This window comes from Nasonia vitripennis (assembly GCF_009193385.2).
Source record: "Nasonia vitripennis strain AsymCx chromosome 4 unlocalized genomic scaffold, Nvit_psr_1.1 chr4_random0003, whole genome shotgun sequence".
Taxonomy (NCBI): Eukaryota; Metazoa; Arthropoda; class Insecta; order Hymenoptera; family Pteromalidae; genus Nasonia; species Nasonia vitripennis.
In genome coordinates this window covers 4,677,207-4,701,038 of record NW_022279638.1, presented here as the reverse complement: position 1 = coordinate 4,701,038, position 23,832 = coordinate 4,677,207, and the positions used below count along the sequence as shown (strand labels likewise).

Here is a 23,832-nt window from a genome sequence, read left to right as displayed (position 1 = left end):
AGCGAAGTTGTTGAAGTGCTTTTATAGGTGCTGTATGATAATAAACTCTGGCGGGTTATTTATAAAAGGTTACCAAGAAAATTGGTCTTTCCGTTAGATAAGTGTCTTTACTCTGCCGACAGTGACCGTCAAGATAGTATACAAAGAAGATACTCGCACCCTCTAGTGCATCGGCCGTCAAGATTTTTGTGCTTAAGCGCTGAGCGTCCGTTAGGTCGAAATGAGCACAGCAGCGTGCCGGATCAATAATCATCTTGGAACCTTCGACTCACATCAATAGACTGCCGAGGATACTGACCAATTGCTTTATAGAACATGTTAAGTTAGTTAACATTGACTCGGCGTGGAGCGTATTTTGCGACGCGGACGCTCACGAACGAAAAGGCTGCTACTCGGTGTCACTGCACCAAGTCACAAAGCTGTAGCCGCTGCTACCGCTGACACAATAAAAAAAGGGCTCAGTCCTTCTTACTCGTAGTCGCTGTTCTCAATAGGCACGCATTACACACCACACACTCACACACACTTGGCACTGGTTATATTAATAGTTTACTCGCAGGAACCGACGTCCTCTCATCCGGTCGTTGGTCGACAGGCCGAGTGGTCCTTCCCCGTGGTAGCAGGAGTTGGTCAAGACGTCTTCCTCTCGCGATCATACACACTTTCACACCTACACACGCTACCGGTAGTCACTCGCTATATAGTCAGTCTTACTCACGAGAGCTGACGCGTTCGTACCTATAGCCGAAAGCTATCTGTATGTCTGACGGACCGTGACTCATACACGAAGCTCTGAATTTTGCCTCGCGCTTGCGCAAGGTCGCTTTTCAACGATGTGCGAATTTATCCAATTTTGCACCTCGTTACAACCTAGAAAAAAATAATACTTCTTATTTTTGCACCGCGGATTTCAATCTAAAAGTAAATAATATTTATTATCTTTTCACTGTGAATACACATCGGAAAGATTTTTTGTGGATCATGTTTATGATACCGACTGCTTGCATTAGTCAAAAAAACGAATTAAACATTGTCTGAACAAAGTTATTAATTGTAGAAATTTTTGTTGCAGTTTTATAAAAATGGCTCCTTGACCAACTTGACAATCTAGCCGCAAGAGCCTAAACCAATCGCCCCCATGCGTCAACCTTTGTCTCAGAACTGAACCAGTTCACAACGCACGATCGCTTCTTCGCGGAAAGGTTATATCATACAATTACATGTATAAATCATCAGCGTCATCAGTGCACTGATTAACTAAAAAGTTGGGATGCAAGCTACCGCTATTTTTTCCGCTAGTTGTATGGTTATACCTTATACTCCAAAGGACTCTTGATGAAGCCTGCCCCATAGCTTTCTTCAAATTCGCTAATCTCAATCAGCTTGCCAACACTTTACTAGTGATAAAAATCCTGAGTACACAACGATTGCTTCCCCTGCTATATGCGATTGAAATCAACAGACAAACAATGAATTGATCCTGAGTCTATAACTTAATCCCAATTTTTCTAATTGAAAACCATTAACTGATACCGATTGCGTGCATGGAATTTATGATATTTAAATCGATTAGAAACGATAAAAGTGTAAATTAAAGTCAATTCACATCTCTTAAAAAATTAACTTTTAAAAAAGTAAAAGGTTGGACGAGTTTGATATATTTCGCAACGAAATCACAGATAGAAAAGGACTGAGATCAATCAAACAAAGTCCAGTTTATTATATTCAATCGTAATAAAGCGAGGAATAACTCTCAATATAATTACTACATAACTTGCCATGCCCGTTTCATTTTGTTTATTGGTGAACAACTAAAATTTTCTTGTTATGTATTAGAACGTCATACAAACACCATAAGACATCGAAAACAAACTGAACCTTGGCATCAGCTACCCTGGCAAGCTAGTTACTATTACTGCTCCAAAACGCAGATTATGCACCGGTAACCTCTTAATTCTAAATATCGTAATATATTATTATATTTTCTTGAGATAGCAATTCTCATCTGTATATAGCTGTGTGGCCAACTTCACGGTCCTAACACTTCTTGCGGCTAACTTAAAGGTCCTAACACATTTCAGGCTAATGAAGAAAAACGTTTTTTTAGCATTTGTAGATTATACACTCACATATTATAAAAATGAGCAGCCTTTTCACTAATATTTTTGTTTTAATGGCGTTTTTATATGTATAATATTTAATATTACTTAATTACGCTGTATTCAGCTCCTATATCCCTTTTAAGGGAACTCAACACTTTTAAATCCCGAAAAAAAGATTCACAAGGGAAGATTACAAAATTAAAGTAAATAATTCAGAATTTTTTTGTTAGTGATACTTAGTAAAAAACACTGAAATTCGCCGTGCTAAAACCTGAATTAATGCTACTTACCCATTGTGTTATTCGGTGCAATGTTTTGTGAATTTGTTTACTGTCCGTAGGATTCCAAGTGAGCAAGTGTTTTTTTTTTGAGTTGAAATTTTAGGAGGACACTTTGTACACTTTTAGCTTTGGTTTGAATGCAGGGATTTTAATTTGAATGAGTAGAACCTGTTTGGCGATGAAAATACTAAATCTTTTGCTTTTTTCCCGCTTATTATGCCACGTATTTGCGTATAAAACATTTTCTACTCATTCAAATTAAAATCCCTGCATTTATACTAAAGCTAAAAGTGTACAAAGTGCCCTCCTTAAACTTCAGCCCAAAAGAAATATTTTTATATATTTTTGTTCAATGTTCTTTAGATTTTCAGTAAATAAACGTTTCTGTAATACTTTAAGTTATGCAATAACATTAATTACTGTTGATTACGTTAAATACAAAAATTCGATGAGTGATTTATTGAGTGATTTATCAAGTGATAAATAACGCTAGAACATGACGTGATAAATCACTCGATAAATCGGGTGATTTTTTGTGCCAGTGTCGACAACTTTAATTACGATGACCCGTAATCTGTAAAATGTACTAATTCACACTTTCAGTGAATTGATATCCTAGCCAATATTACAAGCCACCATCTAGATTAAATATTCTCTTTTAAAGGATTTCACACAACTATTGACAATCTCAAAACTAAGTCCTCTTCAGGCAAAGACTTTATTTTGCATGAAGTCATCCAGACACTCCCGCTCACTACTAAAGAAAAAATGAGAGAAATTTTTAATTTGCTATTAAAGCAAAATCTCTTTCCTAAAAAATGGTCAGAGTACATAACTTTTCTTATTCCTAAGCCAGAAAATAAAGGATTTAGGCCAATCGCTCTATCATCCAACTTGCTCAAACTACTTAAAAAAATCGTAAAATAGCGCCTAGTCCTCATGCTGGATATCGAGGAAGCCTTTGACAATGACGATCCAAATATACTCATACAAGATCAAGGGGCGCTACCGCGGTAGCGCTTTGATTGCAAGTATAAGTTTTTAATACACTGTACCGTCGGGGAGCAGCGCGACCCTATTATATTTTGGTTTTGCTTTTTAACCTAAATGCGTTTTATTGTCTCGAATTATTTTTTGTCTGATATGTCTTCGATGCTTATGTTTGACTATTGTATCTTGAAGATTTTAATGAGAACTTTCTAATGATCATAATATTTTGCTTTAAAAATTTCTCTTTTAGCAAAATCATTATGAACAAAAATTAGTTTGCAATAATTTCTTAAAATTTTGGCCATGCGATTCTCATCTTTTTAAGAACAACAGTACAAGAATATGTGTCGGAGTAAAGGATATTTTCTACGCGTGATATAATAAGGGAACAGGGTAACACACGAAATGAGTACACTCGGATAGAAGAAACGAACTAAACGTGGCTTTATTAAGTAAAAGTGACAGAGTGTGGTTAGAGAAACGTGGCGTGGTACGCGAGATGTTGCTTGCTCAGAGAGCTGGCGAACAGTGAGACGGCAGCCCGCGCTCGCCGCCGAGCTGAGCGGCTGAACACGTGATCGTGTTGACTCGACGTCATGGGCGCTGTGAACGGTCGGTATGGGACGTATATCGGGTGTTAGCGCCTATATTCCAACACTTCCTCCCGATTACACTCGACATCGTCAAGTCTTCTTCGTGATCCGCTACTTAGCTGTCTTCTATTGTGCCTCTGCTCGTGGTCATCTTAGTGATGTTACTCTGTAACATAAAAACTATATTAATTACCTAGTAACAATTTTGCCAATCTATTAGCGGAGGGCAAAGGCTTAGTGAAAATATCTGCTCTTTGCTCCTTTGATTTGATCCATTCTATTTTTATATATCCCTAGTTGAGCGCATCGTTTGACATAGTCCTCACACACTCCTGGCATATGCCTTAGTTTATTACTTCCATCCATCTTTGTGCAAGCTACTGCTGCTTTGTTGTCGCACCACAAGATGAGTAGAAAATACATCATATCCGGAATTACTTTCAGTGACAAGTACATACTGATTCCATACAGACATTACTCATGGCTACGTATTCGGCTTGGCACGTAGACAGAGCTACGTAGACTTGTTTGTGCGTTCTCCACGCTATGGTGTCTCCGTATAGCGTGACTACGTGGTCGCTGGTAGTGACTGAGTTCTTGCAATCCGCAAAGCTTGCGTCTGAAAAAACTTCCATTCCCTCATTCAGGCCTTTGTACGTTAGTTGCCAACTTGCAGAGTAGGTAATACACTTGAATATCCTGGTAACCATTTTCCATTCTTTCTCGGTTGTATTCTGCTGATGTCTGCTTATGACATTGACTGCATAGGCCAAGTCCGGCCTTGTACCTGATACGAGATACATCAGAGAGCCAACCACTTCTCTGTATTCACGCTGGTTTACAACTTTCTCGTTCGTCAGTTCGTTCTCTCGTTGCTTCCTTTTCTTATTAACCACTTGGTTGGTTACCATGGGAGTTGATTGGCTTTTGGCTTGTGCGTATCCAAATTTTGTTTGCATCTTGTTTATAAACTTAATTTGGTCCAGTCTTGTGGTCCCTTCTTTCCTATTCCAGGAACTTTATATCAAACTTTTTACTCAGTTCTTCCTGCACTTCTCTCATCTTGGGCTCGTTATTGCTTGTCAGCGATATGTCATCAACATACAACAGCGTTATTATTCGGCTGTTATTTTTAGCATACACGAACAAACATGGATCTCTATTGTTTGCCATGATGCCTCATTGCTCAGCAAACTCTGAAAAGTGTGCGTTCCAATTCTTTGGACTTGTTTTCAATCCATTCATGGATTTGTGGAGCTTCCAGACTTTTGTCTGACTCTGGTGATGATACTGCTTCTCTATAAGACTTTGGATCTCCGTTGATTGAAGTTAACAGTGCATACAGACTATATGCACTCAGACCTTCGATTTCATCCTGTGCGTCTTCTGCAGGTGCAGTTTCTTTGTTTTAAGTCTGCTTTCGAGTAACTGGTCTGTGCATCACATTTGAAGGTGGCTCTGCTGCTAACTTTTGATTCTCTTTGCGTAGTCTGCCTTTCTTCTTGGGTATTGGCTCCACTTTTTCTGGTTAATTTGGGTTTTCCTACTCGAAGTCGAGTAACTAAGTCTTTTTGTTCAGAGTGTCGTTAGTTATTGTCCAATTTTAAGTGTCTTCGGGCTTGTAGACATCTCCGAAGACTTTGCTCTCGATAAATTATACATTTCGACTTTCGTACATTTCACTGTCTTCTGGGTTCAGCAGCAAATGTCGGTATATTCTACCAATACGGCTTTATACGACAGTTTGTCAAACTTGTTATTTGTGGTGTAGTCAGCTGATATGTAGCCGAAGTTGTTGCAGTTGTAACCTTTCATATCCTGGGATGGACAATCTGCGGTCATATAGCTCTGACTGCCACACCACTCGTGTCGCTTGTTCTGCCTCTCCTTGCTTTTGAAGCATCTCTCTAAATAACGCAGGGTTCTCTGGAATTTTCTGGTATGCGTTGTCAATCTGAAAAGTTTTTTGTTGTTTATGTAAGTAATCTCTTTACCCGAACTATGAACTGCTAAGTTTTCTGCCGTGACTATCTCCGGAAAAGCTTGCATTACTGCTTTGTGGAGCAGGCTTTTCTTCTCTACTTCTGTTAGATTGGAGATTCTTCCATCGTTCTCGTATTTTCTGATTAGATTTTCAAATCTTAGACAGAACTCGAACAATTATTCTTTATCTTTATACTACCTTACCTTGAACAATCGTTTTTGAGGTCTATACCGCCAGTCTCGGATCGTCATATCCGATCCCGAGGCGTTCTGTAGCTTCCTTTAATCTTTCCATGGAGACATATCTTTATAGCTGTTCGTACCGCGCTTTCCATGATAACTCAACGTTCCCTTCGTACTGATTAAAGCTCTGAAACGTGACCTTGCTGCATTTCTATTTTCTATCACCAGAAATAGAGAACGGTCACCAACCGTCGCATGTTGATCTTGTCTTTTCGGCAGCAGATGATACGATTCCTTGGTATGTACGTCACTTATCACCTTAGGTTTAACTAATTTGGTAGTGACCATAGCAGGCTAACCTAGAGTATGAAAACTTATCTTTGAGGCCAGCTTTTACTTGTGATTATGCCCTGGTTCTTTAACTTCAAGTTGTCGACTGATCTCGTTAGCTTGTTTAGATTCTTTTTAATGATTTGAATCATCGTTCGTTTTTCCTTGGTCCTGAACTTAAAGCGTACTCGTGGACATAACCGTAAAACGTATTCGTGGACATGGACGTAAGACGTATCCAGGGACATAGACGCAGGACGTACTCGTGGAGATGAACGTAGTGGCTCCTGTTCTCTCTACATAGCTACAGTGGCTTATGGGTTCTCTCAACCCTGCCACTCGTTTCTTAGCTGTGAAAAATACACGCGGGCGTTAGTCTGTGGTTGAGAGGATACCCGTACAAGGCTCCCGATACTTTGTGCACAAGCACCGAGCAACCTTGCAGTCAGTCGTGGCAATTTCTAAAAGAAAAGCTCCCGAAGAAACCTAGTCTCTTATGTCTGTATGTATACAGACATGACTTGATTACCTAGCAGGAGTCTTTTATCTTTGCTGGTGATTATCCATATATTTTCGCTGTAAAGCGTGAGCCAGAATTCCTCGTCGGGCCGTTCGTAGTACAGTCCAAACTCATTCAGGATCTTTTCTCATATCTCTTCTTAGTCCGAGCTTGAGCTTGAATCTGTTGAAACATTTCGCAATTGATAATTACTCGTTGATTGTCTTTTCTTTGTCCTATGTACACGTTTACAGACTGAAGTCATTTTTTTTTAAATTAATTGCTTAATTAATTTACTGCAAAGTTTACTTACACACCAGCAGCCCCACCTACGCGGTGTCTGTAAACAGCGCAGCACGCCGGCAGACTTACACTAGGCGTATAAGTTTTTCGTTCACGCGTATTATATCGTATTATGAATTGATCTCTGTTTAATTAATTTAATTAATTAATCAGTTGCTGAGTGCGCTTATACTCCAGCAGTCCCACTTACGCGGTGTCTGCAAGCAGCGCAGCACGCAGGCAGACTTGTACTGGTAGCATTAGCGCGCGTTGGCTATTTGAAATTTCCGCATCCGTGTAGAGTGATCACGTGACCTGCGCATCTGCACACGGCCCCTTTTCAGCTCTAGCTTGTTTGTCTTGATTGATGTTTCAAGATTGATGATCGCTTGCTTGTGTGTTGATGTTGCTTTCACGAACTGCACGTATACACACACATATATGCAGACATCATCCAATTTGTATCGTATTCGTAAGTTGTTTGCTACTAAGTGCGAACGCATCGACAGCAACTCTCCCTCCGTTCTTGTACTAAAGTATAGCACGCGTCAGATTCAAAATGGCGTTGCCGCGTTTCACGTGCGCCTTGCTTAGCGCGTTGTTCGCAGCGGCGTCTTTTCGCTCTTCTCTCTCTCTCCCTCCGTTCCGTAGAGCTTACGTGCGAGAGAGATAGAGAGAGAGAGAGACACAGGTGAGGCGGCCATGTTGGCTCGGTTGCTTAGCAACCCTTCTTTTTACTGAATTTTTTAGGCTAGAAGTTGAAAGTTAAACTAGCGATGTTTTGGAGCTGCTTGGTGCGCACAAACTCTGGCAAATCTGTCTATTGTGCATGATTGTGCATGATTGTGCATTTATCAAAGAACCTTCGCTATTGTACCGCTCGACAAGATTAATATGTCTAATACTTAGTTATCGAACACCTGCCAAGACTCGACGCAAGCACTCGCGTGGATCATCCCAAACACGACGTGTGCACCCAGAGAGTAAACAGCAGCGTGCTCTACATCAGCGAATATCTTGAGACCCTTGGTTCATATCGGTGGACTAAAAACTGGACAACGGCCAATCGCTTCAGGACATGCAGGACTGCTACAACAGAGTTGAGCGAGATCGACACCGTGATCCACAAAAAATCTATAAGCTCGTCTTTAACTTCACGAGCTCTTACCGCTCGAGCCCGTCTTCTGCAATGCCTACCTCCACGTCTATGGTTTCTCAACTCGTACTTTAGCCTTTTCAACGGCAACTATGATACCCGGCCACAAATCCAAGCCTACCGCTGCTGCTCTCCAGCATCATCAGGACCCTCACGCCCCAGATCATCAAGGTTGCTCAATAGTAACAGCAGATGTCCTTAAAAACAAGACACGCAAGATAATAAGGCTCTCGAGAGATGGTTTATATATCAAGATCATTTCTTCTGAACTTTAATTAAACACATTGAACGGGTATGCATTTAATTAAAGTTCAGAAGAAGTTCAGTTCAGGTTCGGGTCGGCAAATTGACCTTTGGTCGATTAACAAAACTGAGTTCTCTCCGCTCCAAATCTACAAAAAAAAGAACGAATTAGATCTCTAAATTTTATATCATTGAATAATGATTGATTTAAACTTTCATCATATTCAGTGAGCGGAGGTAATCTTACTTCGCCATTATGACAAAAACTTTTTTTAGAAAATTCTACGGACCAGTAAAAAGCGTTACAATATGAACATGCGTATAATCGTATAATTAATAAAAAAAGTTCTAATGAAAACAGTTTATTTGCCTGTTGAATCGGGCAACGTTTAGTTACACGACTGCTGCTTATGTTTTTTAATGCATCGTTAAACTTTTCTTTCTCTAATCTAACCTTTAGTCGTATTTTCAACTATATCTTTGCACGTCTTTTTTCTCATCTAACCTCTGGCATATTATCAATCGTATCTGTGCGCCTTTTTTCTCTAATATATTGTCCGTCATGTTCTGAAACTCATCTTTGTACCTTTTTTATTCTAATCTATTATCAGTCATATTCTTAAGAATTTCTTTCGATCTTTTCTTTTGTAATGTTAATTCACAAGTGTTGTCGACTACACCTTTTTTTCTTTTTTATCTAATGAATAAGAACCAATACTTTCTTCCAATCTTTTCTCCGTTTTTTTTTCCTTCATAATGGATGGGTTTCACTCATATTTTCAATCAAATCACCTTCCCTTTTCTTTTGTCGATAGTTAGTGTTTACATTATCAATTTTAACTCTTCTTAATTTCATATTATCATGATTTGTATGATAGAAACTTCTTTAAGAACTTTTTTTACAATTAGTTCAGAAATTTGAATTGTTATGAAATTGTATATCATAATGCCCTGTGTCTCTGGGACCGGATAAATGTAAATTCTGTTCATTTTTATTATGAGTAATGGAATCGCGACCGAGGTATATAAGATTTATAATGATTGTACTTGAAACTGAAACACGAACAAAGTATAGCCAAATAAATGCTATAATTTCTATATATGCATTTCACAAGTATTTCGATCAGTGATTTCTAAAGAGTACGATTAGCCACCTTTGATAAATGGCTCAAAATATCCTCAATTCTCATAAACATAATTGACAATTTTAGCTTTAATTTTCATATGAATTTCTTCCGTATCAAACAAAAAATACGAAAAGCAACGAAACAAGCATTTACCATCTTAAAGGATTTTTTCTATTTTACATTTTGACATTTTATTTAATATTCTGTCTATCTACTATGTCAGAGAGAGAGAGAGAGAGAGAGATTTTAGATTTTATTTATTTATTTTGCTGTACAATGTGTTGTACAAAATTTTATAAAAAATAAATACGTAGTAAATTAATAAATTATGATGTTGAGTGAGGTGAGACTGAGATGACTGTGGAGATAATAAGCTATGTGTTTTCAAGGGTGAAAAAGTAGTGTCTGGCTTGTTTCTTGAAGTGTGTAATGGATCTATTGTTGCGGAGCTGTGAAGGTAGTGTATTCTATAGGTATGAGGCGCTTATGTGAAATGAGTTCCTCAGCGTCTCTGTAGCGAAGGTTGGGATGTCCAGAGGTGTCAACTCACCCCTGACAGGACGAAGTGCGACATGGAAGTAAAAATAGGCAGTGATGTATGATGGTACCGCTGTGTTGAAAAGTTTTTTAAACTTTCTGAAAAGAGAGAGAGAGAGAGAGAGAGAGAGAGAGAGAGAGAGAGAGAGAGAGTGATTATATGTATATTCTGTTTCACACTAAAAATTTACGTAAGATTAAGAAGGTAAATGACGCCATAGTTGTAACGTATATCCGTAAGCCAGCCTCGGGAGTTGTCTGACCAGTTCTTGCGTCAAGGTAAGCTTTTGCGACTCAGCTGCCTCGTCTTTCTCTTCAGGATATCCATGAGTGTGCTGTGATCTGTCTACCGCGCCGCTAGCGATTGCATATCTGAGATTGTTAACGATGATGATGCCAACGAGGACGTGGTAGTTGTACTTGACTTTTACTTCTGATCGGCGAGTCATGAAACTCAACAGTTCTAGTGGTCACAGGAAGCACAGGGAGCACAAATTTAAGTTTTACATGATCGAACTGTTGGCATATGTTTTCAATTTTAGGTGTATGTAAGAAAATAAAACTTTAAGCGTTTGATCTTTTTAAAAGATTTTAATGTTATTACTTGAAGGATGCTTATACATAATGTATTAAATTGATCATAGAAACAAAATATTTTATGAAATTATGATTGTTATTTACAATTACATTTGGTGATCGGTTATTAATTTGTTACTTGAAATTTAAAAATAAGCAACATTTTTTAAAATCTCATACGGAATTTATTCAACGCTTTAAATTTATTGATAATATTCTTATTTAATTCTATCTTATCGTGTAACTGTTTATTTTGTTCTTGTAATGATTCAAACATTGATTCATGTAAATAATCATCGTATTCTTTCTGAAATCTTACATGTCCATCTATAATGTTTTGATTTAAAAGTTCTAAGTTTGATTGTTTATAATCCGCATATTCTTAAATTCCTATATTCAAATGATGTTCCATTCTTATAAAATTCTGCAACAAAAATAAAAATTTTGTATTATATTATAGTTATAAGGTTGAATTCTTATCAAAAATTATTATCAATTATAAACAAAAATAATACAAAAATGCACACTTTTGCACACTTATGAAAAATGATAGTAGCATGTAACACATTTATAGTTTCCTTCATCAAGAATTTCTTGAACATGTTGTAAAGCTTCATTTTCTGTGTTATCAACAAAGTCTTTACAAAAAAATCTTATATTATGCCCATACAGTTTGCGCTGATAGTAATTTATTTTCTCAAAAATTATTTAGATTATAAATAATGAATCATTGTACTTGCTTACAACTTTGAAATACAGGTGTTGCGCGGTCGCAATTATAATAATCATTTATATTAACTAAGTCTTATTTTAGTGTAATTATGCATAATTTTTGCAAATAGCGAAAACTTTGATGCGAAGTGAAGGCGGCAATATTAGTAAAATGACCGTCATTTTCAAAACCATCATTGAATGAAATGAAATTTTGTAATAATTAAATCAACAAAATCTCTGTATTTCGCTATGACCAACATCCTAACAAACTATTATCAATTTGATTACTGATGGTCCGAAGAATAATGAAGGCCAACAATGGTAACTATGACTTTAAGTGTAGGTCACAATGGGTCACATTGGCTTTGACAATCCCTTGAAAACCAAGCCAAAAACAAAGTACTTGCTTCAGTAACATAATTGTACATGCCTTCATCAAATATATGAAAAACTTCTTCATCGTTTTCTATTAATCCCATGGCTATTGCTGTTTTAGTAAATGTTGAATACGTTTTATTTTTAAAGTTCTCTAAATTACCAAATGATGTTGCCCCCTTAACTCTGTGTAATATTAACTTTAAGTGGAATAATTCATGTTCGTTAGGAATCACACAAACTAATCTTCCTAAAGTATTTAAATAACTTTTATGTCTAATCCACTTTTTTGTCAAACTATAATGTTCTGGCATATCACAAGATAAAAAATGTCTGGCATAATCATCTATTTTATTCAGTTTAAACCATGCTGTAAAGTGGTCTCGTGATTGAGAGAATCAATATCAATATTGTTTTGGTTAAAAATTGGATTCCACACTATATCTTCTTATGGAAAAATTATAGGGAAAATCAACGTGATGAGATAATTAATTTATTTAAAACAGATGATGAACTATTTCTTTTGGAGGATTTTTTGGATAAACGCAAAGATCATAATCTTATCGAATTTCTTTATTTTTGAAACAATTAATACTGCATATTGCAAAATAACTATTTGTTTTTCTCAAAAACAATTAGATTATTTCATGTGGGAAAGATCTGAAATGGACTAGGCTTCGCGGCAAATCTGAACTGTACTAGTCTTCGAGGCAAATCTGAACCGTACTACTCTTTGTAGGGACCGACAAAATATAGTCCATTTCACCAAAATAATATTTCAATACACACATTTTCTTAGTTTTTTAAGTTTATCGACGCTCTATCATTATTCATACTTTTAACAGAATCCATTGATTTTTTCTTTTCAATCTATATTCCTACATATTTTTAACAACATCCTGGCTTCTGTTATGCCCTAAACTATGAGAGTTGTCACTGGACAATAACTCTACGGGTTAATTTGCTTTATAAGCACGGGTGATGACAAAGCTTTGAAACGCAAAGTCTTAGCGCCATTGGTGCCTGACTACCTTCGCGATCTAAGAAAGAACAGCCTCCAGTAGCCGTCGGAAAGTCTTTTGAAACCGCTATTGATCGAAAATAGCGTTATGTATTTATAATTTGAATCAAACACTGTGATTTAAAATGCAAGCTAACCTTTCCTTAGCAGTCAATTAAGTAGGACATTAATCTTATCGTTACGATTGAGTCACGGACTAATATTATGTTAGACTTTTCAAAGATGCGATCGACTTTTCATGCCACGAATTATGATAAAGAGAAAGAGAGAAAGAGAATATTTAGTGAGACGTGCGGTCTATGTGTGTATATTTCACTAATCTTTTTTTTGTTCTGCTTCTGACCTGCTCTACTATCAGCGCATCCTCTCCAAGGGGCGTTGGCTCAGCTTTCAAATTGAATAGATATCGAGTATTATCTCGAAACCGCGCTTGTGATTTCTCACTTTGGATATTGTTTAAACGTTCTGATACTAATTTTATTACGCTTTTCCCTGACAGTCAATGAGTGTGACGTGACTCTAATCGTTATGTTATGATCGCGGACTAATGTAAATTTTTAGTTTTGGGGGAAATGCAGTCAAATTATGATGACACGATTTATGAGAGAGAGAGAGAGAGCGCTTATGATGGCGTGCGGCCTATTAACGTGGATACCACTTACCTTGGGTGTTCTTCTCAGCTACGGGCCTGCTTAGCTACCAGCACGTCCGCTCAGCAGGTATTGGCTCGGCGATCGGAGTACAATGCGAAGGTGAATGAGCTCGGCTTCTAAGCGGAGTGAGTGCGAGGATGCATGTACTCGTCAGGAGTTCGCAGGTGTCAAAAGTGTACTCACGGTTAAATTCTCGCTTGATTTTTTTTAAATTTTAAACAATTTCAAATAACGTTTGCTTACAACTAGCTAAGTATCGCACTAATAAGAATTTCATGATAAAATGAAAAACGACAACGTTGGATTTACAAACTCAACGATAACGAAGACTCTTAAGTCCCGATAGCGTTGAAAGATTCTAAGTTTTAATAAAGTGAAAAATTCTAAGTCCCGTTCGATTGAAATTTTTCTATCATGCAAGGAATACTGAGCCAGAGTGTAAGTCCCAAGATGCTATACCGGACCGAATTTGGGCAGAGTTTACGCGCGGCGACAGTTTTTCGTGTGGACCCTTATCGTGTCGTGTGGATGTTGATGGGCCCTTATATACTCTCTGGCAGTGGTGATCTGCTGCTTGTTTATTTTTAGATGGGTAGTGATTTAGCCATTTGGAAGGCTTTAGACGCGTTGCACTTCGTTTTTTTTTTTGAGCATTTTATGTTTCGGTCAAACTCTGTCGACCAATTAGAAAATTTAGACGAAAATCCTCGTTTTGCATGTACTTTAGTCGCCTTTACGCTACTCCGCTGTCATGTCGCTGCAGTTTACGATTGTTTTCTTGCTGAACTATGCTCTGGCGCTTCTTAAGACGTGCAAGAGAACTGCCTCTCGGCTTCGCTGAGCGCGGTGTCGCCTTTTGCGGCTGCTCGATGTTTAGGCATGGAGTACGTCCAGATAGCTATTATACTGACAAGGAAAGGTACCCAACCCGAACTCACCGATTTTGATGATTTTCATATATGTTGTAGAACATAAAAAAATAAGAGACACGTATTTTTTTTTATCGGCTAATTTTCACTTTTAAGGGGTAAAAACCTCCACTAAAGTTAACCCCCAAAAAGCGTTTTTTTTAAATATCTCGGCTTAAAATTAATATTTTTCAATGAAACAAATTGGAGGTTATTTCTTACAAAAAGAGCAAGTATTTCATTGTGATTTGAAGAGTAAAGGTAGCAGCCCCTATTTTTTAGGGGTTGAAAACATATATTTTTTGGCATAATTTTATAATAAAAATGTTTAAACCGACTAAAAAAAATTGGAAAAAATGTTTAAACATCCTTAATAACAAAATTTAGTTGACGTCTTTCGGTGTTTTCATAAATATTACCCCTAAGGGGGTAAACCACCCCTAACACAAAATAACTGTAAATATGTAATTCAATACATAATATTTCGTAGAAAGTTCGTATATAGAGGTATTCGAGGTCGCTGATTACAAATCTGTTATCAGATTTTGAAAATTCAAAATGGCGGATCCAATATGGCGGACGGAAATATCGAAAAAAAATTTTATATAATAAAAAAGTTTTAAACGACTAAAAAATTTGGAAAAAATTTGTAAACATCTATAATAAATAAATTAAGTTTTTCGGTTTTTTCATAGATACTTCCCCTTAGGGGGGTAAACCACCCCTAACACAAAATAACTATAAGTATACTTCAATCCATAATATTTTGTAGAAGGTTTGTATATAGAGGTTTTCGAGGTCGCTGATTACAAATCTGTTATCAGATTTTGAAAATTCAAAATGGCGGATCCAATATGGTGGACGGAAATATCGAAAAAAAAATTTTAACTTTCAAAAAAACTTGTTTACAAATGTGTGATCTTTGTAGCCTGTACATGTGAACTGAAGAGCCTTCAACCCTAAACCCCTAAAGAACAAATAGGCTAAATGGTTGTGCATTTTAACCAAACGTCTCCAAACCCCTAACCTCCAGACAAGCCGAAGGCCTATGCTTTACCGTAGACACGAGTATAGACATATTACCGATATTTTATTCTATCATTTTGTATGTAACAAATAACGTCTCGTTTTATGTTTCAATCAAAGATTATTTATTTTTCTGCTTTTATAAATTAGCATAATTTCAAAAGTAATTTCATAAATTATAAAGTATTTCATAAATTGCATAATTATATAATTTTATAAATTCAAAAAGTCCACACTTTTTTGCAAATGAAAAAACATAGGTTAATAAAATTAGTTTATCAAACACTTTTGCGTTTTGTAATAAAATTTAATGTTGTCAAACTTGGGAGTTTTTCATTGTTACAATTATTTCGTAAGCCAAACGTTTTTTAGATGAATTCTCGAAGTAATGATTATTGTATCTATAGTAAAATATTTACAGTCTGGAATTCCATAATAATACTATTTGATACGATTTAATGAATTTATCAAAAAATCTAAATTTAATAATAAATATTATTCTAATTATTATTATTATTTTTCATTATCATTGCTATTATCAGTATTACTGTTATTATTGCTATTGCAATTATGCTTATTCTTCTTATTATTATTATTATTATTATATTACTATGATAATTTTTGTTATTGGTAAAAATACATAAAAGAATATTAATACTCGAACTTCATTTGCAATTAAAGAACACGTTGTTATTGAAAGGGAATTTTATATGCATTCATTAGTTTAATGAATGTTATCGTACATTCAATGATAATTCCACAGATAAATGTCTTTCACTCATAAAAGTTTTTGACAATATGTGCGAATCAGTATGTTCTTTTTTTAGATTGTTTTCATCGAGTGTTTACCTCAGCTGCCTGTGTTATTTTTCAGGCAGTGAGTGAGTTTTGTGGGTATTCTAGTTCGATGCCGGAAAGTACGAATAGTACGTCTTTTTGTTTGTCAGTGGTATCATACAGTTGTAGAAAATTTTCTTTAGTGATTTTATATAGATTTACATTATTCAATTTCAAAGTGAATAAAAGTTGAATAAAACCAAAAATAGAGTTTTCCGAACATCACAAAGTGGAACGAGAATTCTTCTCCAATGCATAAATTAATGATTTGATTCAATTTACATTCACTCGTTTTATTCTGGTAGAAATGTAGCAGTCGTGCCTTACATGCAAAAACACAGCTTGTATAAATTTTACCGCTTGTTTTCATTTTAGATTGAAAAATGAAAATTAATCCGTTAAACGTTCTAAACTTATTATTAGCATACTTTCAAGCGTTAAACATACCAGATAGTGTCACGAATTATCACGAAACAGAGTTGGCCGAAAAAATAAAAGAAATTTTAATAGATGCAACACATGATTTCAACGATGTAGAAATGATTACTGATGACTCTTTGGATTTTCAAGAAGAGTATAAAGACCATAATGTGGAAATAATTGAAGATGAAGTGCAACATCATTTTCCTGATCCGGATATAGCACCAACAAATCAATGTACAGCAGATAATGAAGAAGTAGATTTTGAATACAAAAAAAGAGCTGTAGAATTTTGGAGAAGTAGCAAAACGAAGCAAAATTTAAGTCTCAAAACAGTGCAAAACAGATTCAAAAAAGTATCATCTATTAGTCAGCTACGTCGTTGGGCTCATTCAATTAATAAAGGTGGCACGTATAGAGAAAAAATAGCACAAATTTGTCAGTATACCCTGGATAATTTTCAAGCAGCTCTCGACAGTGGTTCAATTATCCATGATGAAGATATAATTCGATGGGCCTTACAAGCTAAAAAAGAAATTGGTTTTGATGATATTAGATTCAAAGCTTCTAAACATTGGTTACTCAAATTTAAGCAAGCACACCGTATAGTTTCTAGGAAAATAAATAAGTTCATAACAAGAAAAACACTAGAAAGTAGTGCAGAACTTACGGCTAAAGCTGAAGCATTTATCGATGACGTTAAATCGTGTATACCAAGGATTGGACTCGAAAATTTGTATAATACAGATCAGAGCGGATTTCAGCTAGAAATGCATTCTGGAAGAACATTAGCAGTAGAAGGAGAAAAGCAAGTGCAATGTCTGGTACAGTCAATTTCAGCAACAACGCATAGTTATACTATACAGCCACTAATATCAGCTACTGGACAACTGTTGTCACCGCTATTTCTTGTTTTAAAGGAACCAAGTGGCAAGTTTGGCCCTATTGTAGAACAAAACATATTTAGTCCAGAAAACGTGTACGTGGAAGCATCCAAATCTGGAAAATTAACAACAAGTAAGGGAACTAATAACAATTTTTACATTGTAATATCGTTGATCAGTTAATTAGTAAGTCGTTTAATTGCAGATCACTTCAAAATCTGGTTGGAAAAAATATTTTATCCCTATGTAGGCCATCACTCAATACTATTACTTGATTCTTGGAGTGGTCATTGTGACAAAGTTATAGAAGAAACAATGCCATAAAATAAAATTATTAACATAAAAAAATTCCAACTGGAACCCAGGAAAAATACAACCACTTGATGTCTATGGATTCCGTATTTGGAAAAACTTTGTCCGAACATTTTCTGATAATGTAATGTTAATGGATCATGATATGAATTTACATGTGAGAAATAATATAATTAAACTTCAATCATTGGTTCACAACCAACTGTCTTCACCGAGATATATAGATTTGTTTAAATATTCCTGGTATAAAAGCGGTTACGTCAATGAAAAACCAGATAAATTTGATAATCCTATAGATTTCAGTTTTGGAAAGTCTTGTGCAACACATTGTGAAATAGAAGGGTGCACAAACATTGCAATTGTACGATGTGGTTGGTGCAAAAAAGCATTGTGCTTTAAACACTTTTATGAGGACTACCATTATTGTAAAAACATCGTAAAATAATATATTTTATGCTCAATACAAAAAATGCACTATGGCAAAAGATAAAAGATTGTAGATTATTATTATACTCTAATATTATAAACAAAAATACATTATAAGTTGAATTTACAATAAAGGAATTTCAATAACATTCTGATAACAATTTCTACGGAAATTATAAAACTGCTTCACACACAGAATTTTCTTGTTTACAAATTTAGGAATTTGAGGTGGTTTGGTTAAAAAGCACAACCATTTAGCCTATTTGTTCTTTAGGGGTTTAGGGTTTAAGGCTCTTTAGTTCACATGTACAGGCTACAAAGATAACACATTTATAACAAGTTAAAATTTTTTTTCGACATTTTCGTCCACCACATTGGTTCCGCCATTTTGAATTTTCAAAATCTGATATCAGATTTGCAAAGAGCGATCTCGAAAACCCTTATATACAAACCTTCTACAAAATATTATGGATTGAAGTATACTTATAGTTATTTTGTGTTAGGGGTGGTTTACCCCCTAAAAGGTAGTATCTATGAAAAAATCGAAAAACTTAATTTGTTTATTATAGATGTTTACAAATTTTTTCCAATTTTTTTAGTCGTTTAAAACTTTTTTATTATATAAAATTTTTTTTCGATATTTCCGTCCTATTGGTTCCGCCATTTTGAAACTTTTTTACGTAATTTTAGTATGTTATTTAATTACATAAATATTTAGTTCGAAATAATTTTACTCTTAAATACTTTAAATTTGTTAAAATGAGTCTTCATATGGGTGATACCATGCGGATAGTAGTGCGGAAAATGGGGGCTTATGATTCAGAAATTAATCATTTTTAATACTTTCACTAAATTTAAGGAATATCAAAAAATAATATTCATCACTCATTAGCCCCCATTTTCCGCACTACCATTTGCATGGTAGTACCTATATGGCCTCTCATTTTAACAAATTTAAAGTATTCAAGATTATTTAGTAGTAAGTATTTAGAACTAAATATTTATGTAATTAAATAACATACTTAAATCACGTAAAAATGTTTTGTGAAGCTGAAAAATTTCAATTTTTCTAAAATGATATAAATTTTCGTGATGAAACGTTCGAAATCAGTACATAACAAACTGACGTCACAAATCACAAATCAAAATTACATGAAGAAATGCGTAATTTTAATACATCAAAAAATCACATCAATATTTTCACGAGGCGTAGCATAAGCTCGAGAGCTTCTATTGTTACTACAGATTATAGTATATCCGGCGTATGTGAGTTGGGTTGAGTGACCTGCGCAGATACTCTTATGTACGGACGGTAGTCTGTCCACTCTTGGTGCTTACGTGGACGTTCGACGATACGTGTGGACGCTTGGATCTGCGGACGGGGTTGGGTCCGTCCTACTCACGTGCGGACGCTAGTCTGTCCACTTTTACTGCCGATGTCCTAGTATCTCTTACCTTGGTGAAGATTGTCGAGCTTAGTGCAGTACTCGGGTTTATTAGGTTTATTAGGGATACTTATTATAAATCAGAAGACGTCTAATTGCAAATATTTGTTATGTTGTAATTTATTGACCAAGCACTTGAGCATAGTTGTAGCGGACACAGATGTTATAGTTTACGCGGTTTTCACTTGTTGTAATTCTTATATAAACTTACCGATTTGGTTTTGTCACTTATTCGATAGATTTATGCTGTTGGTATTATGTAATTAAGGACTTACAATTATGATTGTCCTGCGAACTTGGGATGGTTCTAAACACTTGTTCGTGGCAGATGGAAATCTCGTTAATCTACACGCTTTCACGTGTCAGTATACATTTAAGTTGGTCAACTACTCTTGCTAACGCCGGAGATTCCACTCGACGGACCTTAGGCTCGATCTCTCGTTAGTTCTGGCACAGCTTCCTAGGGTTCTCCAGTGTTTCTAGTCAAGGGACGGATTTGGCACGCTCCCTACACTGAGAAATTCTTCGGGCAGTGTCTGCACATAGCATGAACAGTAATTGTAACCAATTTTAGGAGCGCTACTGCCCCGAGAGCTGTTATTCCGCCAAAATTCTGCGGTTCTAATGCGACAGCAGCGCCACACGGGAGAAAAAAGCACTAAACGGGAGCACTGCTGCACGACTTTCGGACAGCAACTGCCCAAAATTTTCGGAGAGACGAGCTAGTGCGTTTAGTGCATCATTCACTCGGGCCGGGGCAGTTGCTTCCCGAAGAATTTCTCAGTATAGGCATTTGGACGGATTTGGCACGCTCCAACACGGACACCAGTTACACTGCCGCTAGACCTGAGAAACAGGCACTCACGCTACACGAAGAGATATTCTATAAAAGGCAATGTGTGGATCGATCCCGTAGCTTATATAACCTCGGTGTCGATACACGCAATTGTCGTGATTTTAAATACACAGCATCTCGCTACTAATCAGCATCTGCCACTGCGAGGTGTCACAAGCGCACACGTCTGCAACGTGAGCAGCCAAGACGAGTCAGCGATAAGAGTCCGCCGAGTCGTACTACGATGCATAGCGTCCAAATGCATCGTAGACGTTAGCTCAGTGGTTAGAGCTCCCGCTTGTTAATCTCAGGGTCCGCGGTTCAAGCCCGATTGCCACGTAAGCCAGATTGACCGTTCCGTTAAATTTTTATGATAAAAATAGTACATTACGATACGTGTGACTTAAATGTTTCTTTTTTACACGGCGCAGTTAGCACCCCAGCGTAGCGAGGACGCTAAGCGCAGTGTAAAACTGAACCATTTAAGTCAAGAGTATCGTCTAAAATTTTATAGCACAGACTGCTAAAGTCCGCAAGTCTCGCCTATTCGTCACTACAGTAGTCCATATTTACACCGTGAGGTTAGCGCACGAGCGTAGCGAGTGTGATAAACACGGTGCAAAAAAAGGACTACTTTAGTCACAGATAGGCGTGACTTAACAGCGTTTTTTAGCCCCACTGTGCTTTAAAATAAAAATTTAATATCTCTGAAACTAAATTGTCAAAATTTTTGAAAAAATGTATGAGAATAAAAAACGATAATATCTATTTGCTATAAAAATTTTAAACTATTTTGATGACTAGTTTTCAAGCTAAACATTGAAAACTAAAAATAATGGGTTTTCTATGTCGTACGATTACGGGAGTAAAAAGGCTTTAATCAAGTTGAAATTTTGGGAAAATATCGATCTTTTGATCACATCGGCTAGGTTCTTTTAGCAGCTTATGAAACCATTTAGTTTAAAAGATATTATGATTCAAATTCTTTGTCTCTCACTCTGTATACCCTGTATAACTAAAAATTACTATTTTTTTTAAACCTTCTACACTGAGGAAAATCGTCATAGTAGATAATAGTATACGCCATAGAAATTTGCAATATGGCAGTGATAACAAAATTTGTACTAAATGTAACAATATTTTTGTAATCGTTACTATACTTTTTGAGTAAAATTTTACGTCCCTCTTCTTCAGGTTGTGATAGAATCATTTTATAGTTTACTATTCGGATATAGTAAAAAATCATCGATTTCTTAACTGAATCATCGAGTTTTGTCCTAATTTTTCCTATAAATTTATCAGTTTTTACTATAAATTTATTAGTAATAATTACTATAAAATATTGTCGTATCCGTATACTGCAAAAGTTTATAGTAAAATTTTGGTTGTGACAGTGCACACGCACACCTCGAAAGCGGCGTGCGCACAGCACACACAAGCGCGTAGACGACGCTTACATGCACACACACACACACACACACAATACAACACGCGCTCTACGGGACGCATGCCTAGGCGACAGGAGTTGCCCGCGAAGCATAACATAGGGTAAGCGATATAGGTAAGTGAGAGAGAGAGACACTGAGAGAAGGTATAGTGCAACACGAAAGCCAGCACGATACCCGAAACGGCGCCAAGTCACCGAGCGAATAGACAACAGCACATCGCGAAGGGCCAGGAGAGAGAAGCCGAAATACAAGGCAGCGAAACTGAGCCTGGTCACTCTTCCGATAGCTGCGATAGCAGCAAGAAGCGCCCGGCGCTCTCGACGAGACGAGCATCGAATACATTGTAAGTGTCGGCGCATACCTGTCTCTCTCTCTCTCTCTCTCTCTCTCTCTCTCCCTCTCTCTCTCTTTCTCTCTCTCTCGCGAAAAGCGAAAAGCGCACAGCGATTAGATACTGTATAGAATCAGTGTAACTAGAAGTACATAACCTCGTGTACACAATACACAGGCGAGCATATAATACCCGGGCCGAGCGACGGCCGGAAGAAATTCTATTTGTTAATTTAGGTAAATAAAGGATATACTGGGCGAAACAAAACTAGCCCGAAGCTTTGCAGGACTCTACCGAACAAATTACGCGCGAGCAAGGTGCAAACATGTCACAATGGCGTCCAACTTAGTGGTTAAATTAGTGAAAAACCAACTAGATACGAAAAGTAGTAACTAATCTGTTGATAAAACGTTTGATTTTTTTTCTATGTCCGAAAAGAGGATGTCGGACCACAGAAAAAGAAATTGTGCCGCTCAGTTGATAAATCGGTGCGTTGTACGGTAGATGGCGCTAATGCACCAAATAAACTATTATCATGAACATGCCATAAAACTATTATGTGGCACCCTCTACATACAAAACAAACAGAAGTGCAGCCACATGAGTAGCTTTGGGAATATAATATTGCACGCTTGATGTATGCATAAATGCATATACACCATATTTATATGCGCTGTGCGACTGCCTTATCCGTACACTAATATTGTGTCACATCTGTACAAGAGTTGTACAACAGCCAACTGAAACAGACACAAATCGTACAACAGCCAGAAAATTAATCAGCAGCCATGAAAACTGGTGTCTCTAGATGGCGCCACCTAGAGCAGTTTACTGCTGTTTTGCACGACTACTGCTCAATTTTCTGGCTGCTGTACGACTTTTGTGCAGCAGCGGCGCAAAATTTTTGTACAAGTAAGGAAGTTGCAGTAGAGCTAGTTTTGGTACCACATGCATTTATATATATTTTGAGCACGCGTAGATCAAAATGCAATTTGTGCGGATATACTTCCGTCGGTTTCATGGTTAAAACTATGAGTGATATTTTTTGTTTCAAGTATATTATTCTAATTCTTTCAGCTAATAAATACTGTACACATAAATAAGTAATCACTATACAAGTGGCATAAGTAGCCCTTTACGCACGACGTGTATAATTATACATGCCATGCTGTAAAGGATAACTTATAATACGAGTATTATATAATATTTTATTATAGCACAGTCTAGCATAAATAAACTGTAACGCCTATTCGTGGCATAAACAGTCCATTTTTGCAACGCGCAGTTGGCGATGTGCACAGCAAAATAATGGACA

General features: G+C 36.5%; 1 protein-coding gene across 16 annotated transcripts in view; it reads right to left on the bottom strand.

Moving 5' to 3' along the window:
- The window catches only part of LOC107981432 (putative thiamine transporter SLC35F3), a 671,722-nt gene that overhangs the window by 441,266 nt on the left and 206,624 nt on the right, over nt 1–23,832 (bottom strand). The window lies entirely within an intron of this gene.